The sequence below is a fragment of the Dermacentor silvarum genome, chromosome 10 (assembly GCF_013339745.2).
Source record: "Dermacentor silvarum isolate Dsil-2018 chromosome 10, BIME_Dsil_1.4, whole genome shotgun sequence".
NCBI lineage: Eukaryota > Metazoa > Arthropoda > Arachnida > Ixodida > Ixodidae > Dermacentor > Dermacentor silvarum.
This window is the reverse complement of record NC_051163.1, coordinates 34520186-34529251: the sequence shown is the minus strand read 5'-3', so window position 1 is coordinate 34529251 and position 9066 is coordinate 34520186. Positions and strand designations below refer to the sequence as shown.

The 9066-nt window shown below is 46.1% G+C and overlaps 1 non-coding gene across 1 annotated transcript; it reads left to right on the top strand.

The window, feature by feature from the left end:
* The first annotated feature begins 1117 nt into the window (after positions 1-1117).
* Trnaa-ggc (transfer RNA alanine (anticodon GGC)) lies at positions 1118-1191 on the top strand. Its single transcript has one exon. It is a non-coding gene; the product is annotated as a tRNA-Ala (tRNA).
* The last annotated feature ends 7875 nt before the right edge of the window (positions 1192-9066 follow it).

Sequence of the window (9066 nt, the reverse complement as noted above, 5' to 3'; positions counted from 1 at the left end):
GGTCGCGGGATCGAATCCCGGCCGCGGCAGCCGCATTTCTATCGGGGCGCGATCTGCAAAACCGCTCGTGTACCGTGCATTCGGGGCACGTTAAAGAACAACAAGTAGTTAAAATTAATCCGGAGCCCTCCACTACGGCGTGCCTCAATGATCAGGTCGTGGATTTGGCACGTAAAACCCTATAATTGAATCAATAAGTAATGCAGAGAGATAACCGCACTGGAAGCGATTAGACCTGAATTTATCAATCTTCTTGCTCGAAAGCATGTTGCTGGCGAACAGAAAGGAGCATTAACTCTTATCAAGTTTGCTTGTCCGCGCTGTTATTTGGGAGCAAATGCTTGATTTATATCATTGTGAAAGTTGTACATCTTTGCTCTCTGTGATCACTTTTCGCCCCTCCTGCTCGGTCTTCGGACTGCAGTGTGTAATAAATAAAATTAAATAAAGAGATATTCGATATCATAGAATGTGCGAAGCAACATTTCCTTGTTTTCCTTGCATCTTTCTCTTCTTTTCTAAGAATAATGTCGAGCACAATTCACTGCAGTGCATGTTTCAAGACCACTTAATGTCCTTCTTGCATTCGTGTTACGGCTTCTCTTTCAAACACGCAAGAACACTTTTGCTGCTCTCTGATGACGTTATAGCCAGAATAATGGGGAGAGGGTGTGCGCATAGTATCATATTATAAACAAACATACACAGAACTATATAATATACAATATAAACTAAGAAATTAGCTGGTACACGAGAAGGAAAAAGCAGACCCAACAGGCGAATCAAAGAATAGGTATAAACGAGATAAGGTAAGCTACACATGACCATTCCAACCACAAGAAAAGTATAAAATACACTTGTAGTCTATAATACATAAACCACAAGTTACGCACTTTGCGTAGAATGATAGGGAAATATTGTCAAGCACCCGAATGTCACTCGAAAGTACAAAGGAAAACCTTACGGGTTTCTAAGAAAGTAAGCTTCATAGTTGTGGGAAAAAAATTCGTCCTGGTTCGGAATGAATTCCTCCGCAGCTTCGTGCTTCATTCGGGGGATGCGTCCCTGTCTTTCGAGTTGTCCATTAATTCATCCTCGCGCTAACGATCTGCTAGCATCCTGGTTAGCTCAGTTGGTAGAGCGATCGCCCCGGCAAGGCGTTGGTCCCGGGTTCGTATCCCGGACCAGGACAAATGTTTCCTCAACTGCGAAGCGTTCCTTTTCTGAGAAAACCCGTATGGTTTCCTTTATAGCTTCGTGTTACATTCGGGTGAATGACAATATTTCCCTTTCATGATACTGTCTCCACCTTGCGGCATTCCGCATAACTGATTCGCATTTGCGTAAAATGATGCAATACTCAGGCTGGCTCGGGTAATCCTTAAAGCAAGGCCTCAAATATAGAGTGAGCTTTCACCAGTCTGTCTGAAAGGGAAGTCATTTGCACCGCGTTTCTGCACATCTCTCTGCATGCAGTGCCTCTCTCGCCCGAGTCCTTGAGTCAGGCAGTCCACTATTCCAGCGCGCACACACAAACAGGCATCCGTGCATTTCCTGTCCCGAAAACACCCTGCAACCGTGAAACGCGCGTCGTTGTTGTGATTCGGAAAGCGGGCGCGGAACGGCGGGAAGCAAGCGTCGATCGCGGGAGCTTCAAGGGCGAGCGCGCCGGAAGCCGCTCGTGCGTGGGAAGGTCTTGTGTCAGCATCCGCTGGATAGCCGCCTCTTCTTATATATCGTAACCGCCGGATTTCTTAGCAAACTCACTCGATTCCACAACTTAGCGCGTCCTCTACCTCGTCCTGTGAAGTCACGTGAGAAAAGGAAACGCTAATTCGCTCGAGAAAAAAAAATCCTTTCTTACTTATTTTACGGAGTAACCGTCACCGGAACTTGCGTCGAGGTTATACGCGCGGTTACGTCGGTGGCGGCGGCGGCGAATCAAATCGAGCACTTCCCGGAAACGGCGGGATGGCGTGCGAGGAAGTGGTCCCTACGCCACTTCCTCTGGCTCGTATGAGGTCTAACGGGTTGACGGGGAGAAAGTAGGTCGACCAGACGGGGGGGATCCGAAGGGTTGTCCGCAACCGATCTTGTGAGAAAGCACCCACCTTACGAATGAGACCTTGGAGGTCCATATCGATTTGGCATAAGGGGTTCTTTTCGTTTGAGGTGGCGCGAAAACTGAAGCCGATCCCGGCGTTTCCGGGAAATGGCTTTTGGAGTCGCTTCCTGGGTGTTTCTGAGACCGGTTGGTCTCATTCGCCTACTCAGACAACCTTACCTAACAGCGACCTGCAGTAAACCACACAGTTTACAGAAACTCGCCGCTGTTTCAGTGCTGAGCGTGAGGTCGCTGGTTCGCTCCCCGGCCAGGCTGGCAGTATTTTGGTGGAATGTGTAAGCACTCGGGTTCCGTGCTTTAGGTGTTGGATAATGTATACCTCAGGTGCCAATAACTAAGTCAGTGCTCTTCACTAAGGCATCCCTCATCGCTATGGGACATTGAAAACGCAATACTTTCTTTTACTTTATTCTTTAGGAAAATACTGTGGCGTTCTTGTGTAAATCAGTGCTCTTTCGTAGCGCAGGAAATCTGTCGGGTCGTGTGCACACAAGTTGTCGGATGTGTTTTTCAAATAGGTTTGTAGGAGATGTCCCCGCAAGTGGTTAAAAAACCTCTGCGACTATTGTCGCCACCCCGATTAAGACGACAAAGCCTCTTCTGATTGTTTTACAACCGGAGCTTATGGAATTTGTGACTGCATTCAACGCACGGTACCCTAGAGATAGAGAGAAGAGCAAGAACAGTCTTCATCATCATGTGCCGTTCCCGCGTTGCGGTCATTCGCCTTTTAAACCCCAGCGAGGAAACAGTACTTCACACAGCGGCCCCTAGGTGTAGCTCTTTGGGTCGCAGTTTTACCTTCTTTAAATATGGGTAGGACATCACGCAAAAAAACGCTTAACTTCGCACTCCCCGCGCAGCACTTGAAACAGCGAAGCTGGGTGATCGTAGCCCAGCATTTTCCGGAAGTGCGCGCGAGCTTTTCATCTTATTATTCATGATGATGATAAGTTCTTCTCGCATGTCTCGGACTTACGGCCGTCACTGCGTGTTGCATAGCGCAGCTTGCAACACCGACACCGCGTTCCAATGCCAACAGCGCGTTCCAGGAGACCCGCTCCCTGAATGCGTCTCTCTCTCTCTCTCTCGCTCTCATAGCGCGCAAAACCACCTCGCCTCGCAGAGCCTGAGCGTGCGAACGCGCCACCTTTGGCCGAAGACGACGACGGTCGAACGCAATCATATGGTTCCCATAATGTATGTTCTGCAAGCGTGGTTGTATGCCTAGTGGTTACGACGCTCACCTTGGGACCGGGGGTACGCGGGCTCGAATCCCTCCTCGGCAAAAAAGTTTATTTTATTTTATTCCTGCAACGTTTATCGATACGAACCACAAATTACGGCTGGCTTAAACAGCTTCGCTCTTAACAAGAACGAGAGCTTGGTGGCGCAACCCACTATCCCGTTTCAAAGAACGTGCGCATAGCATCCATCCATCCAGGAAAAGCAATAAGTGCGTAACCTGGTGTTGCCACCAATGCAGTGGCACCGCTAAGCGTTTGTCACGCTTGAAAAACTTCTCCCAAAAGAGTAAGTGGGAAGTTGGCCCAAAGTGCACAAGGATTAACAGTAATAGCTGACGCAACTCTTCAGAAGCGCTATACTCGTGGTTCTTTCTCCTTTCTTCTGACTCAGTTAAAAGAGTAGTGTTTGGTCCTCATCTAATAAAAATGAGCAAAATGAAACCTCACAAAAAGAGATACACAAAGTGCACACCTCATTCTTGCCACGTCCTTCGTTTTTTGAGCTGTGATCATACGACCATGAACGACCAACTAACGCAAACTTCCCCTACAGTGTTTCCTCATTTTCATACTCGGCTTTTTTTTTCAACGCTGCGGTTTTCTTCTCATTTTTCAGTGCTGTACAGAAATAATCTTTTCAGATGGCTTGAGTAAGTGCAGTCTGTTTCATTTCTTTTATTTATTTCTTTTTGTTATTATACATACAGATGCTTCTACAGGTTTAACAGTAGTTGGATTTAACGACGCTCTGCCGCTTTTCATATATGTCATACAAATTCCTAGTATTACTTCCAGAAAGTCCTTCCTGAGACGTAATGTCTATGGCTACATAACCGACCGGTTGCTAACTCTTCAGGCCAATATTTTCTTGTACAGCCTTCCAGTGCAACAGATGACTTGATGGTTTCCTTGTAAAAGGATCCGAGTCACCGCTTTCAAAGGAGGTGACCCAGAACAACTTGAGCTCGGTAGCTACAAATTGCCGAGTATATTGGTGAACTTGTCTCCACAAAATGCTGTGAAACTCAGCTACCTATGTTTTAAGAGTATTTTTTTTTAATCTTTCAGGTCCAAAGTTAACATGCCAGCTACCTCCAGAAAAGTTCAGTGTGGAACAGCATAAGACCATCATTAAATTCATGTTTCTCCAATACAAAAGTTTGAAGCAGGTTCACGATGAAATGTCTCAAACTCTCGGCGACAGTGGCCCTTGATATGCTGCCGTTATACATTGGGTTGCAAATTTTAAAACTTGTAATTTCTGTGTTCAAAGAGAAAACCCCACTGAAAGGCCTGTTTGTGTATCTGTGCTAGTAAATGTGAAAGGCATCCATGACATGATCTTGGGGGACCTTTGAAAATGAGCCAGACGTACTGCTACATATATGGGCATACCACTTGAGACAGTTGGTGCCATTATCCTCGACAATTTCGAAGTGAGAAAGCTTGCAGGAAAGTGTTTCCCAAAACTTCTGACATCTGAACAAAAAAGGAAACGCGGGAAGATATCGGTGGCTATTTTGGAACATTTTGCAGTATATGAGCCGTATTTCTTGGAGAAACTGCTAATTGGTGATGATACATGGACCTACTGCACGCTATGATCCCCAGACGAAGTAACAGTCTAAGGAATGGAGGCTCAGTGGTTCCCTCAGGCCAAAGAAGTTCCGTGTGCAAAGGCAACAGAAAATGGTAACAGATTTTGGGTATAAAGAAGGACTTTCTGCTTGTGGACACGCTCCGACGGGGCACAAGCATCAATGCAGAATATTACTGTGCTTTATTGACGAAATTCAGACAAGACATCAAGAAAGTAACTTGAGCAAGGCTGGCCAACGGTGGAATCCTGTTGCATAATAATGTGTCATTACACGCTGCAGGTGAAACAGTGGCAAAACTGACCTGCTTAGGCTTTCAAGTGATGCCCCAGCCATCCTATTCGCCCGGACTGGCTCCTTCTGATTACCATCATTTCCCGAACGTCAAAAAACACCTCAAGGGACGACGATTTGGGAGTGTTGTGGTGGCAACTAACGCTGCAAATGAGTGGTCACAGCAGCTGACAGAGTTATTTTATTTGCCGAGTCTTAAGAAGATGCAGGATAGATGCCTCAAGTGCATTGACTTCCCACGTGAATATGCAGTTTAGTGTTGAACTTACAGCTTCCTAGCTGATTTTTTTTCTGGGTAAGGCTCAATGCTTATTAGCATCCCTCGTAGATTCCATGGTGTAAAGACAATAGCGCGCAGCATTGCCCTGAAGCACATGTCACACAACTTGAATATAGCCTGCATAGGCAGTTATTTTGCTGTCTAAACGCGTTCAACTATGTGGTGTGAAAGGAAGCATGTCCGACGCGTAGCTGACTCTCTGCTAGGAACAGTTTCGGCACTCAACACTGCTTCCTTATGAGGGCACGCTGGGCACCGAAAGTGCTGTCCTTTTACGTGGGTGTATCCAAAGCGACAGGCCAAAGGACAGAAAGACAGCGCATAAGGAACAAAAAGAAAGATCGTAAGGAGTCTGTTGCTATGACAAGGTTCGTGCGGAAAGAAAAAGACAAAACGTTCTAAGAGAAGCTAGAAAACGCGTCAAAAGTTTCAGGGAAGGCAGCAGAAGAACAGTACCAAATGAAGCAATAAAGAAATAAAGAAAGAAAACGCCGATCCCATCACCATCGTTCTGACCGAACCCGGGTCAGATCAAACGGCGAACGAGAAAGGAAAATGGCGAGTGAGGGAGAGGGGGAGGGGAGGAGGGAAGTGAGAGAACGCGCAGAGCGGCGCCAGTCTCATTATGAAGATCACTGCAGGCGCTGATGCGACTCAGTTACTTAACGAGCTGACTCACGGCCCCGTACCAACTCCGGGAGGACGGGCCCTAACCCGAAAGAGCCAGAGCCCGACGGCTGTTAGCGTGATCTGTGGCCACTACAGTCTCAACATCCTCTCCCTGCTCGCTACAGCGCCCCTCCCCCCTCCACCTTTGCTTGCCTCGTCTCCCTGCGTCTCTCTCCTTTTTAAGTTTATCCCTCAAACTCGCACGCTTTCGGCTTCTTCCTATCGCGCATTTGCCTTTTGCTTGCGAGCGCGAGTGGTCGACAGCTGCGCCTTTTGCCGAGGTGTACATGAGCGCGTGTTCGCGATCGCTCTTCGAGTGGTAACCGGTACCGGGCGAGGAATTAGGGGCCCAATGATTGACTCGTAAGGGAGAGGGTTGTCAGGAAAAAGGTGGGGGGGGGGGGGGGGAGGCACTAAAGACAAAAGCGGCTGTAAAGTTAACGAGGGGAGAGGCCTGTTCAGCGCGCCATAAGTCTGCGTGGTGCGTGCTGGCGTCTTGTACCCTGTAATGTATGCTTGTCCGCCGAGCTCTTTGACAACGCTAATGTGTCTCTTACTCCTTCTTGTTCTTCTTTCTTTTTTTTCTTTTTTGTCTTCTTGTTTTAGTTTGAATTTAGCGCTATGTTCTTTTCGAGCTCTGAGCGATGAACGCTGGCCCATGCATCCCGGCATACCTTTAGAAAAATAAAAGAAAAACATGTACGTAAGTTAGCACGGTCTTGTTTAATGCCTTAGCACTGGTTTACTTAGTCGTCAGTAGACACCCTGATCGCGTCTAGTGGGTTTATATGCCAAGAACAATGATATCGTTCTGTCGATAGCCTATGGCCGTCTGCTTAACGTACACATAGTCACAATTATTGTCGTAACACTGAAGTGAATGCTGACGATGCACTGACATTAAATTCAAAAAAAATATTTGGACATAGTGCTTGGACCATTTCGTATGAGTGTCATTAGTTTCGTGGTAATGGCAACGCTAAAGATAATGAAAGTGTGCGAAGGAGCAACTAGCAACACCTTACGTTGATCGTTCCAATAAAGGCGACGGGCAGCTTGCATCCGAAGTTCAGGTCGTAGAACTTTTGGATGGTTACATCTGTTCTTCTCTCACATTTGCAACTTCGGTTTTCAAACGTACCCGGCAGTTATCTCTGTCTGTCTTTGATAATTCTTGCTTCCTTCGGTCTTGGCTTTCAGTTCATTTTGCTGATTTATTGTTCTACTAATTCCACGTGATCGCTTTCATTTCGTTGTTCTCGCTTTTTTTTTTGATAAAACTGCCTCAAGTCACTAAGCGCAAGCATCCGTATAGCTTCCTTTCTCAGAGAAATAATAGCATTGCAATCGCCAACAACAAGTAACTTCAAAGCGAGACTCGACGCATGTAGGTACGGTTACAAAACGTATGGCTTCGCCACTTTTTGAATACCCTCACAACGAACCACTGGAGCACCCCACCGGTCATCCTGTTTGCTGAAAGCTATTGTGATATCTTTTTTATGTGTGTCCGTGGTTGCATGTTTCTGTATTTGTTTTCATGTGGGTTGCACGGCTCTCCCCTGTTTGGGTTCGGTGCGGGGTGAAAGTGACCGGCTGACCGTCAGTTCACGGTTGAACGAGGCGTTGACCTCTGACCTTGGGGTGTCCGACAGTCGACGACTAGCGACGATTCCGTATAAGCGGCGACTAGTGCATTGACCTTCGAGTGAGCAAATATTGTATTAATGTGCCGTTAGATCAGTGTGAAAGTCGGGACATAAAACCTATTTCAGTTCCTTCAGAAGATGCTACCACTAAGTATGTATAGAGAAACGGTTGCTCCATGACCTTTCAGGGATACATTGTACTTTGAAGTGTCACGCCCTTAGCTATATTTTCATGTTGTAAATTACTTGGGCATGCTTACGACGCGCACAATTCCGCTGTCAGTATTAAAGAAGAAGGACACCAAGTGACTTGTCTTCAAGCACTCACAAAAATGACTGTCATTCCGCTTCTATATTGTTGCAGATCTAAATGCTCCCCTACATTGAAAATTGCGTCGCGTCAACTACCACAGGTGTAGTTAAAAAATATAGCACAATCAATTATCACACTTGTAACCGAGTTAAATAAAAAAACCAGTGTTTGGTCACCACACGTTTAGATCCATGTACTCTCAGTTTTTTTTCTTGTTTATATATATATATATATATATATATATATATATATATATACGTCTGTGTGTATCCCCTACTCCTGATCGAAGACAGATTTTGATGATCTAGTAACGAAAACACCCCCACCAGGATATTTCCACTTAAACGCTGCTTTATCAAGCTGTCGTCCTGCGTTTTCACCGTCATCCAAACCGCGAAGAACATACTATATCACTTATTTCATTTGAATACGGTACATTAGTAATCGCCGCAAACGTGTTCCCAAAAAGAAAAGCGGTCTCGCTAATTGAGTCCTTACCTCCGTCATATTATAGCGTGCATTAAAGACCCATGGCCAAAACACAACCTTCCAAACAGTTAACACACCACCTCAGGACGCTTCAACGTTTAGCGGAGCAGTCTAAACTGTCTTAACTGAATCGGTTCTAGGCGAACACTTCAATAAGCAATATCGTAAGGGCACCGCCGATCTGAACACGTCCGGCAGGCTTCGTTTATTCCTTTTCTCTCATCATTTTCATTCTTGATTGCCTGATACTGTTATTAGCGTGTTCTCCTGTAATCTAACTCGCTGCGTTCATTCACTTTCCTTTCTGAAAATAAATGCTTTCTCGTCGTAAGGTTCGTATTGAGAATTCACCCTTACTTCGTGGTGAGTGGTGTCGATAATCTTCACCAGCCTTGCGCCCAA